This window comes from Balaenoptera borealis (assembly GCF_965194805.1).
Source record: "Balaenoptera borealis genome assembly, chromosome: 16".
In the NCBI taxonomy this organism is placed as follows: domain Eukaryota; kingdom Metazoa; phylum Chordata; class Mammalia; order Artiodactyla; family Balaenopteridae; genus Balaenoptera; species Balaenoptera borealis.
Genome location: NC_138872.1, coordinates 83,399,986 through 83,421,675, shown reverse-complemented (window position 1 = coordinate 83,421,675; position 21,690 = coordinate 83,399,986). Strand labels below are relative to the sequence as shown.

Below are 21,690 nucleotides of genomic sequence, written 5' to 3'. Positions count from 1 at the left end.
GGGACCTGTTTCATTCTCTTTGCTCCCTCCTTCCTCTTTCCCAGGATCACCTCCGGTACAACTACCTGACCCAGTCCTTGTCACAGGCTCTGCTTTTGGGGGAACCCAAACCCAAATACCTGGGGCCCATCTCCCAGCTTCACGGTTCCCCAGCTCTGTGTCCTGACTTACTGTGTTGTGAGGTGTGTTAGTCTCTCCGTGCCCTGACACGCTGGAGGATTGTCACTCAGGTCCCCGTGTGCTGCAGATCTGGGGGCTCTGCAGGGCGGCAAGCTGAGCGCTGATTCTGGGACTCCTGCTCCTTCCAATTCTAGATGCTGCCGTCTTGAAACATGGCCTTCACAGCGAACGTCGGAGGGGAAGAGAGAGGGTGGGAGGTTGACAGAGGCTTATATTTGGGTGTGGAAGCAGCATGCATGAGTCCTATGCATATTCTGTGTCCTAGAACCAGTCCACCGGGAAATGTCATCCGTGTGCCCAGGAGGAGAAGGTGGGCTGAGGGAGTATCTGGTCTGCTTTTGCCAAACTCGCCCTCTGAAATTGCAGTTTCCTTGTCTATAAAATGGGATTCACTTTTGCCCTGTATCCTTGATTCTCAGCTCTGATTTAGGAGAGTTGCTCGTGACAGCCTGGCGGCACACAGCAGGGACAGACAAGTGAGACTCTGGTGCTAGTTTGTATTGCGGCCAGGTGGGGCAGCCGTTTGATTGCCACGACATCAGCTGCTCGTCCCTACGGGGCCATCCCTAAGGAAGGATTATAATTCCCAACCCACTGACATCAGGCTTGGCCATGGGATGAGATGTGAGTGGAGCTCCTGGGAGTCAGGAAGGATCTGTTTCATTCTCTTTGCTCCCTCACCCCTCTTTCCCAGGATCCCCTCCCATTTTCTTGTCCTACATTACCCCTTCCCTCTGCTGCAAACCCAGAATGTGCCAGTAGAAGTGGCCCCTTTAGCCTTGGTCCTAGAATAAAGAGGACAGGGAGAAAAACCACAGCTGACCTGCAGCTAACAATGAAGATGATGAGAAACCAGCCTCTCTCCCTGTCTCCCTCACTCTCTCTCTCTTTTTTCTTACTTCCTTCTTCCCTCCCTCCCTTCCTCCTTTTCTCCCTCTCTTTTTCTTTGCCACTGAAATTTTGGGGGCTGTTTGTTACAGCAGCATAACCTAACCTTTCCTGATTGATACATCAGCAACACCCTCATCTGGCCTTGTCAATCTCCTCCTCCCTGACATGGTCCCTGAGTAAGAAAGTGTCTCTTGACTTGGGTCCCAAATCCTGGTGTGGAAACTTTGTGATCCAAGCTGGATCCTACGGAGCCCCCTCTTTCCCAAGGTCCAGGAATTTGGGACAAAAGTCCAATTATTCATATCTGTCAGCCCCAGAAGATGTAATCAGAGAGAAGCAGAAAACAAGACAAACCATATCGGCCCTCAGACCCTAAGAACCAGCTGGTCTGGACTGAGCACCTCACTGCCTCATGAGAGAAGAGGGTGGGGGTGGCTGGCCCAACACTCTGTTACATCCGCATGGGAGGAGGAGGAGGGGGGCCAGGGAGGAGGGTTGGCCGGGCCTGAGTCTCATCACTCCCTAGGTTCATCAGGATCACAAGTCAAAGGAGAGAGGTGAGTCCTAGGAACGTGTGAGCCCTTAGATAACAGTGACCTTCCCACTAGCGAACGGGCTCCAAACTGGCCCTGGACTCGGACCCACCCATCGAGGCTACCCCCCCTCCCTCGCTCACAGAGGGGGGCTGGGGTCACGTCAGGAAAGCTTCCTGAGTGAGTTTTCACCCTAGAAGACGCGTGAAAGCCAGGTGAAAACATGTTTGCAAAACTGCTTTGTAAATAGTGAAGCGTAACGCATACGACGGATGTAATTTTAAGAGCGGTGAAGGAGAACGCTCATTTTAATCCAGGGAGGTTTCCTGAATCAGAGCTCCCTTTCCCGGGTCCTGACTGCTTGTGGAGAATGCTGACGAGGAGACGTGGGAATACTTCTCTCAGTCTAGAACAGGCAGCTGGATATTTTGGTAGTAGGTTTTCCTACGGTCCAGGCGGGTGGAAAACTTCATCTAGAAGTGCCTCCCGTTAGTGTGGAATCAGCGGCATCGGATGCCTCTGGAGACAGAGGCTGCTCGTGGCTGAGAGCTGCTTTCAATTCCACCTCTCAGCCAGCAGGACACAGAAGCTCCGAAGACCTTAAAGGAAACCCAGGGGCAGCCATAAACTCTGTTTACAACCTTCTAGGGCCCGAGAGAACCGCTGAGGAAAAGGAGTTGCCTAAGGAACCAGATAGTTATTCTATTGTTATTTTTTTTTACCTGAAAATAAAAACTCACTGCTGATCGTGAACCGGGCTAACCACGAGGTCTCCAGCCGGAAGGGTCGCTGAGGCCCTGGAGGTGGCTGGCCGGGCCCTCGGGAGCAGTTTCTTCTCCTCCGGGGCTTGGGGTGAAAGCGTACTTTTTCTTACTCTCCCTCACGTCCAGCCGTGCCCACCTCCAGTTTCTTCTCCGGGCGGCGCTCACATCCTCATTTCCGATGGTGCTTCCCCTCCATCGCTCCCTCTCCTTTTTTTGAAAATTTATTTATCTATTTAATTTATTTATTTTTGGCTGCATTGGTCTTCGTTGCTGTGCACAGGCTTTCTCTAGCTGCGGCGAGCGGGGGCTACTCTTCGTTGCGGTGCGCGGGCTTCTCATTACGGTGGCTTCTCTTTGTTGTGGAGCACAGGCTCTAGGCGCACGGGCTTCAGTAGTTGTGGCACATGGGCTCAGTAGTTGTGGCTTGCGGGCTCTAGAGCACAGGCTCAGTAGTTGTGGCACACGGGCTTAGCTGCTCCGTGGCATGTGGGATCTTCCCGGACCAGGGCTCGAACCCGTGTCCCCTGCATTGGCAGGCCACCTTAACCACGGCGCCACCAGGGAAGCCCTCCCTCTCCTTTTTACAAAATGTATTTCTCCATCCACCCACTTCCTTTCTGCCTCCTAGGAGTGATGACCAATGCACCTAAGTGCTAATATCATGTAAAACATGCCAGAAAGTGCCAGAGCACAGAGAAGAAGACACCCGCTTCCCGGGCCTGGCAGCCCCAGGCGCTGTGGCTGGACGAGGGTGGACTACGGCCCAGGGCCCAGGCCCTGGCTGACCCTTGGGGGCCTGGTTGCCGAAGCAGCTCCAGGACGTGGTGGGCTTGATCAGCTGGAGACAGAGTCACAGAGCAGGGGTCACAGGGCACTGAGGGGCCGGTGCAGGAACTGCTGGTGAACGCTGGACTCCCTCCCGCAGGGGCTCAGGGCCCAGGTAGACAGGTAGCTGGGCAGAGGGCACGCTGGGGAGATGTAGGTGAGCGGGGCAGAGGGCACGCTGGGGAGATGTAGGTGAGCGGGGCGTGGGAACAGAGGGGAGCCTGACACCCTGCGAGGCACCCCATACCCGGGGGGCTAGGAGCTGTTCTAGAACCCTCCACAGTGCTGCTCTTTTCTCCCTCACTCACCCCTGAGCCTTAGTGGGAGCAGCGGGTGAGGTGCAGACACAGGTCCCTTTCCCTCCCACCTGGTAGGTTACCGGCGAGGGGCTGGTGCTCACTCTTCAGGGGACATCCACCCATCCGGCAGACACTGACCGAAGTCTTCTGTGTCAAGCAGAGGGTTTAAGCTCATCGACTCTGGGCGCCTCCACCACTGACAAGCTGTGTGACCTTCGGCAAGTGACTTAAACTCCCTGTGCCTCGGTTTCCTCATCTGTAAAATATATTATTCATGAAGGTTAAATGAGGTAACATTTGTAAAGCATTTGGCCGAATGCCTGGCATACAGTAAACATGATATGTGTGTTTGTTCAATAAAAATAAGCCGGGAGACCAGGGATGTTCTTGACCCCGTGCAGCCCTCACATCGGGGGTGGAGACAAACAACAGACATGTGAACCAATAAATGACAGAATTGCAGTGTCAAGAGGAAATTAAATCAGCAACAGGATAGAGGGTAAGTAGCAGGCAGGGGAGTGTTGTTCTAACCAAGGAAGTTAATGAAGGCCTCCCAGAGGATGTGGTATCTGCATGGAGACCGAAATGATGACCGGGACCAGCTGTGCAAAGATCAGAGGAGTACAGGAACTCCCCTGGTGGTCCAGTGGCTAAGACTCCGTGCTCCCAATGCAGGGGGCCCGGGTTCAATCCCTGGTCAGGGAACTAGATCCCACGTGCTGCAACCAAGAGTTCGCATGCTGCAACTAAAGATCCTGCACGCAGCAACTAAAGATCCTGCACACCGCGACGAAGATCCTGCATGTCGCAACTAAGACCCAACGCAGCCAAATAAATAAATATTAAAAAAAAAAAGATCAGAGGGGTGGATTCCAGGCAGCGGGCACAGCATGTGCAAAGGGCCAGTGCGATGGAGGAAAAGTTAGGCAGGTGTGGCTGGAGCGTGGGGGCCAATGGGAGAAGAAGTTGTGTGTGAAAGAGTTTGGAGAGAAGAAGGTCCCATTGGGGCTGGAGGTCCGGGGAAGGGATTGAGGTTCTTTTCTAATTGCAATAAGGACTGTGTTCGTTTTCTAGGGCTGTGGCAACAAAGTACCGCAAACTTGGTGATTTAAGACAGAAATGTATTTTCTCATAGTTCTGGAGGCCGGAAGTCCAAAATCAGGGTATTGGCCATGGTCCCTGCAAAGAATCTGGGTTGGGGGGAGCCTTCCCTGCCTCTCCCAGCTTCTGGTGGGCCCAGGCGTTCCTTGGCTGTTGCTGTATCCCTCCAAAGTCTGTCTCCGTCTACACCTGCTATTCTCTGTGTGTGTGTGCTCTGTGCCCTCTTTTTTTTTTTTTTAAAGAAAGAAATAGAAATTTAAAAGATTTTATTGAAGTATAGTTGATTTACAATGTTGTGTTAATTTCTGCTGTACAGCAAAGTGATGCAGTTATACTCTGTACCCTCTTTATATTAGGATACCAGTCATTGGATTTAGAACTTAAATCCAATATGATAGCATCTTGAGATCTTTAAATTAATTACATCTGCAAGGCCCTATTTCCAACTAAGTTAACATTCACAGATACTGGGGGTTAGGACTTGGACACTGTTCAACTCACTCAGAGACCACTGGAAGTTTAAGCAGAGGAGAGCTATGATCTCACTTATGATTTAACAGGATCACGCTGGCTGCTGTGTGGAGAAGAGCATGAAGATGGGGAGGCAAGTGCGGGCTCTTGCAGGCAGCTGAGCCAGAGATGACGGGTGAGAAAGAGAAAAAGGCATTTTCCTGTTGGACATAAACAATTTCACGGATCACCAACCTCAGACAAAGCCACTCCGTGACCACAATGGGTTAAGACAGCAACAAGACTCTTCCGAAATCACGTCTGAACACAGACAAAGCATGGACATCATCCAAACTGCAAAATCAACCAAACCTCTCCTATCCTGGCTAACGTGACTTTTTTTCTTTTTAAACTTATCACAGTTCTAGCTTCGTCTCATCCTTCTTACCTTCTAGATGAGAATTATTAAGATGTCCAATCATAGCACCACCCCTGATTCCTGATAGCATCTAACCCAGAGTGAAGGCTTGATTCCCTGAATCCTCCCCCAGATCATATGACAGAAGCCCAAGTCCTGTACCAGGTCCTGACTGAGATGCCCCAGGGCTCCCCATGGTGTGTGTTCACTCTTGCTGCATCAAATTAACAAGCCCAACTTTTCGTTGACAGCTGTGCTCCTGGTGGTCTCTGGTTGAGGGGCAGAGGGGGCTTCGTGGGTGTGGGACCAGTGCCCTGAGCTTGGTGTAATGCTGTGCTGCTGCCATATTGAAATTCCTAATAGTTTCTGTTTTTGTTTTTTTTAAATTAATTAATTAATTTATTTTTGGCTGCTTTGGGTCTTTGTTGTTGCGTGCGGGCTTTCTCTAGTTGCGGCGAGCGGGGGCTACTCTTTGTTGTGGTGCGCAGGCTTCTCATTACGGTGGCTTCTCTTGTTGCAGAGCACGGGCTTTAGACGCACGAGCTTCAGTAGTTGTGGCGCACGGGCTCAGTAGTTGTGGCTCGTGGGCTCTAGAGCGCAGGCTCAGTAGTTGTGGTGCACGGGCTTAGTTGCTCCGTGGCATGTGGGGTCTTCCTGGACCAGGGCTTGAGCCCGTGTCCCCTGCATTGGCAGGTGGATTCTTAACCACTGAACTACGAGGGAAGTTCCTCTTAGTTTTTGAACATGGGGCTCTGTACATTCAATTTTCACTGGGCCCTGCAAATTCTTTAGCTGGTTCTGCTGAAGAACATTGACAGTGGCTAACGCCAGGGTCATTGTGGTCCAGAGAGTGACAAGTGGGTGGATTCAGGACTTTTTTGGCCCCCCACCAAAAAAAGTGAGAAAATGCAAGGAAGAGGGAGAGAAATCCTGAATGTGGGGCTGGGTACACTGTGCCCTTTATCTAAATGGGAAATAATTGGGTGGTGAAGTCAAGCAGGTTTGGGAGTGGGAACGGGGAGCCAAGAGCCTCCATTGGGTGAAAATATACTTCTTATCACACATTAGGAAATAGGCACGGGATGTGACATTTAAAAAAATTGGTGACTCACTATTGTACTACTATTCTGCAAGATATTACCACAGGGGACAGGGGCAGGGGAGGAAGAATTGGGACTTGGGGGTCTCTCTGTATTATTTCTTAACTGCATGAGAATCTACAACTATTTCAAAATTAAAAGTTTAATTAAAAAAATCGGTGACCCAGAAAATCAGGACGTGAATGGAACGCCAGGCAGCTCCGGGCAGGTGTTGCTCATCTGTATTCATCGGTTCTTGAACCTGCAAGGAGTTGGGGGGCAGCTGACACAGGCGGACTCAGCCCAGTGAAGGGCTGTGGCTGGGGTCTGCAGGGACAGTGGCAGCAGCGGTGGCACCTGAGCGTCCTTCCTGGTGTTCTTGAGTCGGGGCTGATGGGGTGGAGAGCATCTCATCTCTCCGAGGTCCTGCCAAGCGCTGGGCATGGACTTGACAGAGGAAAGTTCCTTGAAGAAAGTGACTTGGGCACTCAGCTCCTTTAGCCGTTTCAGGTCACTGCAGTAGGGGGGTCAGGCACGGGGAGCTTTGGGCTTGGGCACCGTGATTGGGAGCAGAGGCCAGAATGACTTCCGTTGGTCTCCACTTTCATGCTTCCGTTAGCAAGAACTTGTGCTGCCGGGGGTCAGGGTGGAGCATCTCATCTTGATATTTGCAGATTTATTCGTGGAACTCCCCACACATCTGGATGAGAATATATGACTTGCCCCCTGGAGGAAATAGTTAAATGAATCGCTAAAGCACAAAACATTCCTGTAAAATTGCTTCCATATTTTATTAGATGCAGGTGAGCATGAATTATTGTGAAGCCAACAGGAGGGTTTGCAAATTCGGTTATTGCCTTTCCACAAACAACTCTTCTATGTCTAGATTGTTATGGAAAGGCTTTAATGAATGTTGGCTTGTGATGGGACTGTTGAATAACTCATTCACTTATCCATCCGTCCATCCAGCATTTATTGGGCACTCACTGTATGCCAGGTAATGCCAGCTAAATTGCAGCTCAGGTATCATTCTCACTGACCTGCCTTCAAAAGACACCATCAGATGTACAAGGTCCTTGTGAGATGAGCCAATTTGGGGCTTTACTGTCGTGGAAGGGACACCATGTTGGGGGAGCGGGCTTCCTTTCATGTATCTCAGGAGGCCACTGGTTACAGAGAAAAAGGCCCATTTCCATATACCCCTCCACGGTTGGAAATGCTACTTACATTAAATTTCTCTTTCTTAGAATCTCATTTGTGTCAAGGTGTGAAATTTCTTGGGGGAAAAATGGACACAGTCACATAAAATTAGCTTTCAAGTTGAATGGATCTTATTAGTTTCTCACCCTCCATGTACTTCTGCCAAACTGATCCTGGCTGGGCACCCACGGGGTCTGGTTTCCACCCAGAATGCTCAGGACGGGGGTCCGGGGAGCTGGGGATAGGAGAATAAACATCATTTGTTTCTCCTCTCCTATTTGGCAGTTAAGCATCACAGCATGGCTTGTAGGATCCCTGGAAACCCGAGGGATTGGGGACCCTTTCACCATGCTCCTTCTGCCTCCACAGAGAGGAGGTGGGGGACAGGAGTAGAGTTTACCTCTCTGAGCTGGGGATGGGAGCATGGCCACCAGTGACAGGGCTGGGCTCAGCAGAGGGTGGGGCTCACCCCACTGGGACCCCGGGCTTGGAGGGCTGTCAGTGGCACTGCAAGCTGATGTTTTGGGGGCGGGGCGTGGAATCCGCCCCGCCCCGAGGAGGGAGACTTCTTGAAGAAGAGCAAGAGGTGGGAAGGGCGCCCAGAGGCGTGGCCTCTGCTGCACGGTTGATGTCTGGGGTTCTCACGGCAGCCTGTGGGACGCCTGAGCAAGGGAGTCCCTCCTGCCCCCAATTTGTGGGCAGAGAAATAGCTCAGCAAGTCCAATAACATGTCCAAGATTACCCAGTGAGTTCTGGAGGCTGGATTGGAACTTACCATCCTTTCTCTACACCACGGCTTCCCGGACAGAAGCTCTGTGTTGACCCCGCCCCAAGGCAAAACAGTGCCGATTGAGGGTGTCTGTGAGGAGGCCCCTGGGCAGGGAAGGGTGCCCTTCACTGCATCTGTCCTCAGGTGAGGTCAGTTGAGAATGACCCGGGAACGTCTAGAAGCATCACCTCCCCTCTGAAGACTACAGTTCATGATCAGGCCAGGCAGACACACGTGCTCTCCTTTTCATTCCAAGTAGTGGGCACCTGGATTGCTCAGAAATTCAGGAAACAGAGTTGGTTAGAAACAGGAATTCAAATGAGTTGCTCCTGAAATGCAAAGGGCCCAGGGAACCAGTGGGGGAGGAGGGGCATCTGCTTCTTAGGAATCAAGTGCTCATCAGCAGCCCTTCTGGTTCAAACTTTGAAATTCATACTGAAAAGGGGTGGATCCCTCCTTCCTCGGTCTTTTGTTCTATTCAGGCTTCAGTGGATTGGATGAGGCCCACCCACATTGGGGAGGACCATCTGCTTGACTGAGGCCACTGATTCAAGTGCTAATCTCATCCAGAAACACCCAGAAAGAATGTTTAATCTGGGCATCCCATAGCCAGTCAAGTTGACACATTAAATTAACCATCACAGCTTGGAAAGTTTTTTCCTTTCATTCATGAAATTGGAGGCATGGTCTTTGTAGCTCAGCTTATTTCCTGGGGGAGGAGAGGAAACATTGAGAGCTACTGGGGCCCAGGTCAGGGCTGAATTCTTTTTTTTTAAAATTTAAATATTTATTTATTTATTTGGCTGTGCCGGGTCTTAGTTGCAGCACACAGGATCTTGGTTACGGGATCTAGTTCCCTGACCAGGGATCGAACCCAGGCCCCCTGCATTGGGAGCGTGGAGTCTTAACCACCGGACCACCAGGGAAGCCCCAGGGCTGAATGCTTGGAGTCAACAGTAAGGAGTGGAGAGAGGAGCCTGGGCAGCTTTGGTGAGGAGGGTTTAAATGCCAAAAGACAGGAAAACGTATATGAAGAAGCATCCATGTGTGATATTCTTCGAGAGTCATAGATAGGATATAGATCAGAATATCTTTTGATAGTTTTTATCTAATGGCATTTCTTGGAAGGTGCTGCCACACGGGGCTGTGGGATTAACTCAGATACATTTAGAGAGTGGCCATCAGAATCTGAGAACTCAGGTGTTGTGTTCAGTTGCACCTCCTATTAAAATAATCACTCAGGGTCTGAGCTCTTGTGTAATAAAGAATGTGACTGGTTCTTGGGAGGGAGCTTCTAAATCTTTGGAATTCCCTGAGTGATAGGAGTGCCTGTTATACATGGTGGACTCCTAGGCCCACAGCTAAGTTTAGGTTATTGAGACGACTCAGGATGGGGGTGGCCAAGCCATAGAGACCAACCACGTGACTAGCAGGCTGGGTCCTTGAGCCAGGTGATGTCAGCCTGCTACGATCTGAATGCTTTTGTCTCCCCAAAATTCACATGCTGAAATTCTAACCCCCAATCTGATGGTATTTGGAGGTGGGCCCTTTGGGAGGTGATTAGGTCATGAGGGTGGAGCCCTCATGAATGGGACTGTGCCCTTACAAAAGAGACCCCAGGGAGCTTCGTAGCCCCTTTGGCTATATGAGGACACAGTGAAAAGATGGCCATCTGTGAACCAGGAAGCAGGCTCTCACCAGACACTGAATCTGCTGGTGACATGATCCCACACTTTCCAGCCTCCAGAACTGTGAGAAATAAATGTTTGTTGTTTATAAGCCACTCAGTCTATGGTGTTATAGACTGCTGTTTATAGCCACCCGGTCTGTAACAAAATATAGACTATACAGGTTATATAGAGAGTCTATATTTTGTTATAGTAGCGTGAATGGACTAAGACACAACCCAAACTTTGGGGGTGGGATGGGGTAGGAGGGTTGGAGATTGAGTTCAATCACCTGGCCAGTGATTCAACTAGTCCTACCTACAGTGAAACCCCAATAAAAGCTCTGGGCCCTGACACCTGGTGGAGCTTCCCGACTGTTGAACACACGGGTGTGCTGGAGGGTGACACACCCAGACTTCACGGGGAGAGGGAACGGAAGGTCCTCCCAGACCTCGCCATGGGGCCTCTTCATCTGGCTGGGCCTGATCTGCATCCCTTATAATAAAACTGTGACCAGAAGGGCAGCGCTCACCTGAGCCCTGTGAGTCATTCTAGCAAACAGTTCAACCTGATGGGGGTTGTGAAAACCTTCCAGATTTGTGGCCACCGGGTCAGAATTGTGGGTGGCCTGGGGGCCTCCGAAGTGTGGCTGGTGTCTGCAGTGGGTGCAGTCTTGCTGGGGACTGGCCCCTTGAACCCGTGAAGCTTGTGCTGACTCCACAGGGTCAGAGTCGGAATTGCACTGCGGTGACTGCAGAGGCAAGAGAACACCGTGCCCTACTGCATTTCCTTCAAGCAAGAAATGCCTTTTGTGAGCTTATTTTGCGTCAGGCACGGCAGTGGGTGCCACACATCCCACCTAGCTGCTGAATGTCATGTTACTAAAGGAATTCATGAAGCTTAGAATATCGCCAGTGTCAAAGGGGCGACACTGTGAAAAACACACGGAGATCGGAATTACTATTTTTAGGAGGATGCACAGATTTGGAGAACCAGATTTTCACATAAATTCATTAAACCAAGGAAGTCTAAACGCTTCATGAAGTTAAGGGCTGCAAAGTAATCTTCAGGCTTGCTTTAAGAGGTATTCTGTTTGTGAATAACTTGGAGTCGTTTCTGGCTAGAGAAAGGATGCTGGCGGCAGACATCCTTGCTCTGTCCTTAGGTCTCCTGGGATGTGCCAGCTGCACTGAGTTTGCTGACTACTAGGTTGGGGTAAACTGTTGGCAGGAACTTGGGGTGTGCCCAGGGCATAGTCTACTAAGAGCAGGAGGAAGGGCTTGGGGATATCCTGATCCTCATGGGGACGGGTGGGCACGGGCAGAGAAGAACTGGTGGATGAAGGTCTGCAAGTTCCTACACTGAGGTGTTCCTGGCCTGGAAGCCAGGCCCCCTGTTTCTAAGGTGGTCAGTCTCTCTTGTAGGGACACTCTCACTGCATTAGGGCACCTCGTGATTCAGTATGATCTCAACTCTAACCTTAATAATTCCATCTGCAAAGACCCTGTTTCCAAATAAGGTCACCTTCTGAGGTTCTGGGTGGACATGAATTTTGGGGGGACACCATCCAACCCATTACACCCTCTAAGTGTCAGTCAGTTGGCAGACAGACCAAGGGGACCAGAAGAGGCCCATTGTCAGCATTATCACAGTACAGCTGAGCTGGGAGCTTATCTCAATGGGAAGAGAGAATATTTATAAACTCCTGACACTGTCCCCAAACACAGGAGGCCCAAGGTCACTTCCTTCTTTACTGTGAAGAATCTCCTGAACATCCTCTGCCTTTCCTGCTGTCCTCAGCTCTTTGGGAAGAAGCTGAATCCCTTATTTAAGGTCTAAAGAGATTGTCTGAACAAAGACTAATGGGTTAAGCCCAGGGACAAGCTGACAGATTGTTCTCTTCCGCTGTGTCAGCCCCAAGGAAGGCTCTAAAAAGAGCCGAGGGTGCTCTGGGCTGGAGCAGAGGGCTGGAGGTGGCCCGCCGCGGGCTCGCCCCTCTGTCTGTCTGTCCCGCCCCGACCCCAGCTAGACCCCCAAGCAGAGAACAACGCTGCCGCAGCGAAGAGCAAATGGTTTCTGACTCGAGGCAACTTGTTATTCTTTTGTTCAAAGAATAAAAGCACAGTTTGAGACCAGAGAGGGGAATTAGGCCCCTAAGAGTTCTGAAACCGGAAGGGGGTTCCCTGCTCTTTGCCTGACTTCCTCCACCTAGACTCCAGCTGGGCCTGTGAGGGGAGTCTGGTCTGCACCACTACACGGGGGGGCCAGAGCGGAAGGCCAGGTCCTGCTTGCCCAGGTCTGTGGGCTGGCAGAGGAGGGGGCTGCCACCCCACGTGAGAGGCAGGAAGGACTGTCCCTGCTTCCCCATCCACCAGGCCCTTGCCCAGGGTGAGTGGGCAGAGGGTGGTCTTTGATTCATGGTAGCACCAGCCCCGCCCTTGACAATCGATCACAGCGGTCACTTGTCCACCATGACAGGGATGGAGAAGGGAGAGCCGGGTGGGGGCTTTGCCCACAGTGTCTTTCTGGGAGGTGGAAGTGAAAGCAGTTTCTATTTTATGGGCCAAGGTGGGAGCAGAGGAGGGGAGCTCAGCCTCCTCCTCAGGGGGTGGCCAGGGGTGGGCTTCCCTTGGGGCCCGACAAGGTTTGGGCACCTGCTGAGTTTGGATCCGTGAATACCGGGCAAGGCCTGTGGTCTCTGGCACCCAGTGGACTCAGCCCCAAGAGGAGGTGGTGCCCAGGATGGCTGGTCCCTGGCTCTGCCCCCACTGAACACTGCAGGGGCCCCCTGGGGGGGCCGGAGCCCGCCCAGTGCAGAGCTGAGGGTTGGCTGAGGGCCAGGGCGGTGCTGTGGTGCTGGGGCCACGGGTGCTGGGCTCGGGGCTGGAGGAGGACATCGGCGATGCTCAGCTTCTTCCCGAGAAGGCCCTGGTGCAGAGCGCCCACGGCGATCCTCCCAGATCTCTGAGCCGCTGGTGGCGTGGGGGGCTGGGCGGCGCTGCAGAACGAATGGGGAGCGGAAGTGGGTGTGGCGAGGGCGGCAGGCAGCGTGGCAGGGTCTTACCTTTGCGGTCTGCCTCTCTGACCGGTCCGGAGTGAGGTGGCCTCTCCATGCTGTGTGCCTGTGCCCAGGAGGCAGGCTGGCGGCTCTCAACGAGAAGCACCAGATTCGGCCGGGCCGTGGCCCACCTGAGTGGGGCAGGTTTTCCTCTCTCTCCTGGCTTGGCAGAAGGGCTGCCCTGGGGGACAGTGTGGGTGGCCCTGGGGACCAGAGGGAGATGAGCTCAGGATCGCAGATCTTGAACCAGGGGCCAATCTGAGGAGAAGTAGGAGGATTTGAGGGGTCATGAACCAACCTCCCAGGGAGTCCCCACGGCCAGCGCAGGGCACAAGGCGGCCCGGGGCGGGGGGTTGGGTTGGAGGAGGGCCCAGCGTAGGCTCGAGGAGCATCCGCTGCAAGCAGGAGTAAATAATGAAACACTGCAGCTACTTACAGAACCACCATCTGAAGGGTGCTTGTGGATTTCTTTTTTTTTTTTTTTTTTAATTTATGTTTGGCTGCGTTGGGTCTTTCTTGCTGCACGCAGGCTTTCTCTAGTTGCGGCGAGCAGGCTTCTCATTGCGGTGGCTTCTCTTGTTGCGGAGCACGGGCTCTAGGTGCGCGGGCTTCAGTAGCTGTGGCTCTCGGGCTCAGTAGTTGTGGCTTGCGGGCTCAGGCTCAGTAGTTGTGGTGCAGGGGCTTAGTTGCTCCGCGGCCTGTGGGATCTTCCCAGACCAGGGCTCGAACCCGCGTCCCCTGCACTGGCAGGTGGATTCTTAACCGCTGCGCCACCTGGGAAGTCCCGTGGATTTCTTTTGACTTCTCCTTTGCACCCGTGGAATGTCTGCCTCCTGTGTTCCCACCTGCTGGAGAAGCTGAGACTCCAGGCTGGCTGTTTTAGGTTTGGTTCCTGGCTGAGCGGATTGCCCCAGAGGCACGGACTTCTTCGGCCCCCAGCGTGCCCCAGCCAGCGGGGACGGCCGGAGTTGCTGCCAGGAAGCCCTGTGCCCGCGCCTGCCACACGAGCCATTCATTAGGTTGTGTAACAGACAATCCCAGTTAGGAAAAGAGAAACCACCTGGGTATTTTTAAAAAGAGTGAATTTGTTGGTTACTCTAGTGATTAGAGAGTGGAGAAGCCAAAGGGTAAAGTGAGGCAACTCAGGGATTAGCAACGCAGGAGGCCGCAACCATCGCTGGGACTGGAGAGGCCAAGGGAGGAAGTGGTTTTGCTGGACCCCGGGATCTGGAGCCATTTGGTGGAAGGGGGAGTCATGGCAAGGGCCACGGACCCTCGGGAGCTGGGGTCGCAGAGGGAGGGACTGTACAGCAGGTGCCAGAGACGTGCAGGAAAAGGAGCCGTGCGGAGAAGTGGGGGGGCAGACCCTGACTCCTTTCATCCTGCTTTCCAATTTTAAAATATTTGGATAAAATACACATAACATAAAATTTACCACCTTAACCGTTTTTAAGGGTACAGTTCAGTGGCATTAAGCACATTCACATTGTTGTGCAACCGTCACCACCATCCGTCTCCTGACCATTTTCATCTTGCACAACTGAAACTCTCCTCATTGAACAGCAACTCTTAGTCAGCTTCTCCCCCGCTCTCCCCAACCACCTTTACTTTAGCTGCCGCATGTAAGTGTGATCTTTCAGTGTTTGTCTTTTTGTGACTGGCTTATTTCACTTTGCATGGTGTCCTTAAGTTTCATCCATGTTGTAGCATGTGTCAGAATTTCCTTCCTTTTTAAGGCTGAATAATATTCCATTGTATGGATGGACATTTTGTTTATCCATTCATCTGTTGATGGACACTTGAGTTGCTTCGAAACCTTTTGGCTCTTGTGAATAATGCTACTATGAACAGAGGTGTACAAATTTCTCTTTGAGATCCTGCTGTCAGTTCTTTTTTGTATAAACCCAGAGGTGGAATTGCTGGATCCTATTGTAATTCTAGGTTTGATTTTTTTGAGGAAGCACCATACTGTTTTCCACGGAGCTGCACCATTTTACATCCCCACCAACAGCACACAAGTGTTCCAGTTTCTCCACGTCTTTGCCAACAACTTGTTATTTTGTTTGTTTTTTGTTTTTGTTTGTTTTTTAAATAGCAGCCATCCTCATGGGTGTGAGGTGATATCTCATTGTTGTTGATTTGTATTTTTCTAATGATTAGTGACTTTGAGCATCTTTTCATGCACTAGTGCCTCCTATTAACCAAACTTACCCAGAAGCCAGAGGGCAAGTGAGCTTGGGAAGTGTAGTTTTTCGCATTACAGAGTAGAGCCGGGAAGGCAAGGCCCAGGTGACAGCTGTGGGTATGTGTGAGGTGGGTGGGTAGAGCAGGCGGCACTGTAAAGCCAGCAAATATCCCAGGTAGTGGAAGCTCACAGCGAACATTAGTGACATAAGGGACTCAATCTCCAGTGCACCTCAGTGTCCTGAGGAGGAAACCAGAACCCAGGGAGGGGTAGGGACCTGCTGAGACCTCTCAGAGAGCAGGTGGCAGAGCTGGGGTTTGAACCTGAGTCTGCCTGACTTCCAGATGAAAGCTCCTCCCACTCTGTGATCCCTGCCATCCGCATGATGTCTGCAAGGATGAGGTTCACTGGTTATGAATGTGCCTTGCATTTTCACACCTCATGGCTTTGCTTGTGCTGTTCCCCCTGCTTGGAATGCTTTTCCCTCCTCGCCCACCTGGCAAACTTGGACTCTCGGCAGCTCAGCTCAAACGCCCACTCCTCTAACCTGACCACTAGGGAGAACAAACCCCAAACCATGAACTATTGGCTCAATCTGTCTAAACAGCACAGAACAGTGACGGGGTCCCTGTCTTCACTCCATGTTGGATGCCTAATGTTTTCCTTTTCCCAGCATGCTGTCCATAGACTTCTGATGACTCCGAGTTTCCTCTAGGGGTCTCCCCCCACCGTTTCTTGTGGATTGGGTAGTGATGACACCCCTCATCCCCAAGTTTATTATGCAATCCATCTTCCTGGTCACAGTGACTGGCCCTGAGACTTTAGCTGAGCCCTTGGACAAGAGAGACCATCTTCCACAGGGCTGGCAAGGCCATGAAGATACCATGGGGACCAGGCCTGCCTGAGAGTGAAGCCAACAGAGGGGAAAGCACAGTCCTAGGCTGCAACAGCAGTGAGTCTTGACAACATTGTTTCTGTGCCTGGATACAGCTATGCCTGAAGCCACCTTTCACCTGTAGATGCTAATAAGTTCCCTCTTTTTGCAAGACCAAGTTGTGTTGGGATTTCAGTCACTTACCTCTGGAAGCCATGATTAATGCATGTGCCTTGCGCCCAAGTCCTGGCCTTACATGCCTTGTTGATTCAGAATTCCTTGGCTCGCAGCTCTGTAGGTCTGGTCCCCAGGACACATGGTCCTTCTGAATATCCTGTAGTATGTGGTTTGCACAGAGAAAAGCAGATCAGAAACTGGTGGGATACCACCTGTGGGGTTTCAGGTCAGGAGGGCACACTTTTCCTGATTCCAGGCTCGGTGTCTTGCCCAAGGCCCCCAGGTGGTGGGTGGTGGAGCTGGGACCAGCCAGGTGGTCGGGCTCCTCGGCTGCTTTGCTCGAATCTGGGTCTCTGGCGAAGGCTCTAGGGGGGTCTCCTTGTTAGGCCAGGATAAGAGACCCATTCCTCTTCCTGAAACAGCCACAGAGCCGAAAGGGCACCGTTTGGTGAGAGAGCAGAGTGCTGAGGCTTGGAGGCCTCGGGGGCCCTGCCCTGCTGAGACGGGCCTGTCCCCTTCCCAGTTGCCCAGGAGGCCCACTGCGGGGCACACGGTGCCCTGTGCTTCAGGGACAAAGCCGGAAAGACGCCCCGGCGCCTCGTCAGCTCGGCACCAGCCCCCGCCCTCCCCGGGCGCTTTACACATTCAAAACCTATTTTACAAGCAGCAGCTCATCTGATTCTTTTTAATGCACTTCCAGGCAGCACAGATGTGCATCAGGGAAAGAATGTTCCTTGAACCAAAGTGCTTCTGTGGGCCTCACGATCCTCTCCCTTGGCGCCCACTGCCAGGCCAAGAGCCTCCTATGAATCATGCATTAGTTCTGGTGATGGCTGCACGCAGAGGGGGCAGCTCTTGAAAAGGGAGGGGTGTGCATTGTGCACTCGGGAGGCAAGGGTCAGGGACTCCAGCTGCGGGGAGGGGAAGACTCTGAAAGGGGGGACGGATGGAGGCTGGAGGAGGTGAAGCCGGCAGCGTCCAGAGCCCTGCCGCCAGGTCACGTGGGGACGGGGCCCTGGCTACTGCCCCGCCCGCGCTGTCATCCATATGTGACAGACTTTATCCTGAATGGAGGATCTGGCGCCTGAACAGTCCCAGATGCAGGGAGGTGGGGTGGGGAGGGGACCGACAGATACAAAACAAAGCGCAGGGCGGGGGCGGACTCTCCACAGGTGAGGAAAGGACGAACGACCAGATTAATGAGAGATGCAGAGCCACACGGCAACTCCCAGATCAGAATGATGGCACGGAGCTCCTGAAAACACACAAAGACATAAATTAAGCCTTGCAAGCGCCTGTCCCAAAAAACGTGTCAGCCAGACAGATGACAGAGGGAAGACGTCTGATGTTTCTGTCGTTTGCAAAAATACATGTTTTTGATTTGGAGGGGGAGGCACCAAAAGCCATGATTTAACTTTTAAAGGAATTTTCAAAGGTTGTTTTTTTTTTTTCCAAAGCTGAAAAATGTCCCTGGAAGGGAACATGAGCCACGTGTTATTGAGCGATGTCAGTCTCTCCCTTCAGTGATGTGAAGGAAGCACAGGGCTACACCAACCAAGCGGGTATTCCCAACCACGGTGGTCTCCCGGGGGAGGGCCCGGTGTGTGTGTGGGGGGCAGAGCTCAGCTCCAACGTCCATTACACACTGAAGGCTCATATGCTGAAACACTCAGGATCTTTCTCTGACTCATGATGTCAACCCACTTCCTGGGCAGTGTCACTGTGAGTCTGGAAGGCATGGAGCTGCCTGTCTCAGGGGGCAGCCCCTCATCCCCAGCACCCTACGGATGAGGACTCAGGGGAAACCAGCAGGAGTGGATCCAAGGTTTGTGAGGCCTGAAGCTCAGCCCATTTGAGGGATTCTCTTTGAGAGAAAGGATACATAAGTACAATATGGATTTAGGTGTGAAAGCAAATGTTGATTTACAGTGAAAAAGGAAATCACCACCAAGTACGGAGCCCTGGTAATCTAGGTCTTTTTCTTCTGCAATGTCTTTAGGCAATTTACGAGACATGTTTGCTGAATCCAAGCTGACTTCTCTCCCCACCTAGAACACTCTATGACTGCCAGCATCTTCCAGCTCTTCCAGGGGCCCAAGCAAAGGAGGGGTCCTGACACTGGGGCTTTGTTAGCTTTACCGAAAATCTGCCCCTGGAAAACAACGCTGCCTAGAAAAGTCCTGTCTCTGCCTTGGCTGGGTCCGCCTGCGATGGGACCCAAGGTCTGTGAGTAAATGAGAGGCAGGAGGATTTGGAAAGACCCAGGACTCCTGTGCTCCGGGATTTGGGGGCAGTTGCCCAGAGGCAGCCAGGCGTGGGTTTGCAATTTCAGCTGATGGAAATCTGGCCAATTGAATCATACCCTGTTGGGAGAAAGATCACACAGCGAGAAGGAGCTGGTAAGCCGGAGCCTGGAGACAGCTGTGGGCAGAGCCGTCCAGCTGGGGCCAGGCAGGAGGCATCTTGGCTCTGGCATCCAGGTTGTCTGCCAAGACTGATCCGTGGCGTGGGAGAGGGAGCCTCCGGCTGCCTAGACCCAGAGCCCCCGCCCGAGTTTACCTCGCTCTCCTCGTTCTGGTTCCGGGCTAATCAGGTGAATTTGTGGGCACCACAGTCATTCTCCTGGAGGCCTGCCTGCCGGACAGGAGAGTGCGGGTAGTGTGGAAGGAGGTCTGTCCACCAAAGTGGCCAGCCGATGGTTGCCTGGCTCTCCTTAGAGCCTGCCAGAGGGAGAGAGGGTGCTGGCCTGTCAACCTGCACATCTGATAGCTGTGTTTCTCAGGGCAAATCATTAAATTGACCTCGTGGTTTTTATTTATCACTTTCTTTGAACTTGGTTCATGCCCGCTCACCCCCAAGAGAGATGGAACCATTTCACTGTGCCCACAAAATCACATCTGGTGCAGAGCCAGCGCCATAAATATCACTCGAAGGAATGGAAATTAGATTTGAGCCTGCAGGAGAAGGCCAAGCCCAGACAGTAATGCATTCCCAAGGAAAATGGTCACCTTGTGAGGGCCAGGCTAGGGGAGCTGTCCTGTCCTGGGTTCTCTCTGATGTCTCACAGTGAGCCGTGGGTTTTTTTTTTTTTTAATTTTTATTGGAGTATAGTTGATTTACAATGTTGTGTTACTTTCTACTGTAGAGCAAAGTGAATCAGTTATACATATACATATATCCACTCTTTTTTAGATTCTTTTCCCATATAGGTAATTACAGAGTATTGAGTAGAGCTCCCTGTGCTATACAGTAGGTCCTTATTAGTTATGTATTTTATATATAGCAGTGTGTATGAGCCATGGGTTTGAAGTGAAAACTGCCACAGAAACGTGGTTATCCCTTTGTTATGGGCTGAATTGTATACCGCATCCCCCCCATTCATATGTTGAAGTCCTGGCCTCCAGCAACTCAGAATGTAACTCTATTTGCAGATAGGGTCTTTAAAGAGGTAATTACATTAAAATGAGGTTGACAGCCAGCTGGGAATGCTGCTTTCAGGGTCATGGAACCAAAGGTTCTGTACAAGCCCAGCGGAAGGCTTGTCCAGCACGCTCCAGGGCTGCCCTCCCTGCCTGCTTTCCGCTGGCACCACGTTCACTCAGGAAGGCCCTGGTCTTCTCTGCCCTGTTTGTCCCAGCTGTGACTTTCCTCATGCCACCGCTGGAGGCGGCCCCTGATATGTGTTTGGAGAACACACACAGGCTTTCGAATTCTCTACCGATGTGGAGTCAATCACCCTCAGCTTTGGGGAGAAGCCAATGGGGCCAACAGCCAATTACAATTCCATTTACACTTTGTGAGTCGAGATCATGCAGATGTCAGTGTTGTTTATTCCAAGGAGCCCATGACCGGAGCACCAGCCCAGCCCAGGCCGGCCCCTCCAGGGGAAGCCACAAGTCTATTTCCAGGCAGGCTTCAAATGAAGCAAAGTCTCCACTAGCTGTGACCACCACTCTGCTGCCCATCACTTCTGAGAAGATCCTGAACTCCTGCCCAGAAGTCTCCATTCTGGAAGACTGCATGTTTGTGGAAGACTAGTGAAACAGGATGTACCCAGCCAAGGAGAAAGAGCAGGGCATTGTACACAGATGAGGAGAGGGTCATTTCTTAACCAGGTCCCATTTAATGTGGGCTCAATAAATGTACCTTTCAATTGAAAAAAATATTAAGACGAGGTCATATGGGTGGGCCCTCACCCAATAGGACTGGGGTCTTTATAAGAAGAGGAGATTAGGACACAGACACACAGAGAAGGAAGACCACGTGAAGACACAGGGAGACGACGGCCATCTACAAGCCACGGAGAGTGGTCTTGGAAGAAATCAACCCTGCTGACACCTTGATCTTGGACTTCCAGCCTCCAGAACTGGAAGAAAATAATGTCTGTTATTGAAGCCGCCCCGTCTGTGGACTTTGTTAAGTCATCTTGAGCAAAGTGATACATTCCTCACCCCACCCTGCTGGCCCCTGTGGAGTCCTGTGGATGAGAAGGCCTACATTCTCCTGGAGCTGCTCTCTTCTCTCTACCCCCTTCCCTGGAACGCCATCTCTTGCTCACATGGCTGTGGCAGTCTCCTCCACTCTGCAGCCAGGGTGAGTTTTCTAAAGCCCAAACTGACCACCTTCGTTCCCAGCTTGAAGGCCTCCATGCCTCCCCACTGACCAAAGATAAACCTCAAACTCCTAAACGTGGCACTCTGAGCCCCCCTCCTCCAGAGCTTCATCTGCCCCCATGCCTACTTCCTACTTTGCTACAAATTGTCTGCACTCTCCCCTCACCACACATTTTTGGGCCTCTGTGACTTAGTTTGTGTATTAATTTGCTAGAGCTGCTGTAACAAAGTACCACAGATGGGACGGCTTAAACAACATACATTTATTGTCTCACAGTTCTGGAGACCAGAAGTCCAAGATCAAGGTGTGGGCTGGGTCAGTTCCTTCCAAGGGCTGTGAGGATCTGTTCTAGGCCTCTCTCCTGGGCTTGTAGATGGGCGTCTTCTCCCCGTGTACCTTCCCGTGGCATCTCCTGGTGTGACTGTCCCTGGGTCCACATTTTCCCCATATAAGGACACAGGTCATATTGGACTAGAGCCCACACTAATGACCTCATCTTAACTAATTACATCTACAAGGACCCTATTTCCACATACAGGCACATTCTGAGGTGCTGGGGGTTAGGACTGCAACTTATGAAATTTTGGGGGACACAGTTCAACCCAT

General features: G+C 51.9%; 2 long non-coding RNA genes across 2 annotated transcripts; one reads left to right on the top strand and one right to left on the bottom strand.

Annotated features, from left to right (window-relative positions):
- The first annotated feature begins 2,381 nt into the window (after positions 1 to 2,381).
- Positions 2,382 to 7,677, top strand: LOC309613719. The gene is made up of 2 exons (XR_014235856.1): positions 2,382 to 3,350; positions 3,386 to 7,677. It is a non-coding gene; the product is annotated as an uncharacterized lncRNA (long non-coding RNA).
- A 99-nt stretch (positions 7,678 to 7,776) lies between these two features.
- Positions 7,777 to 14,173, bottom strand: LOC309613717. The gene is made up of 3 exons (XR_014235854.1): positions 13,241 to 14,173; positions 8,516 to 8,775; positions 7,777 to 7,975 (listed from the first exon to the last, which is right to left on the bottom strand). It is a non-coding gene; the product is annotated as an uncharacterized lncRNA (long non-coding RNA).
- Between the last annotated feature and the right edge of the window lie 7,517 nt (positions 14,174 to 21,690).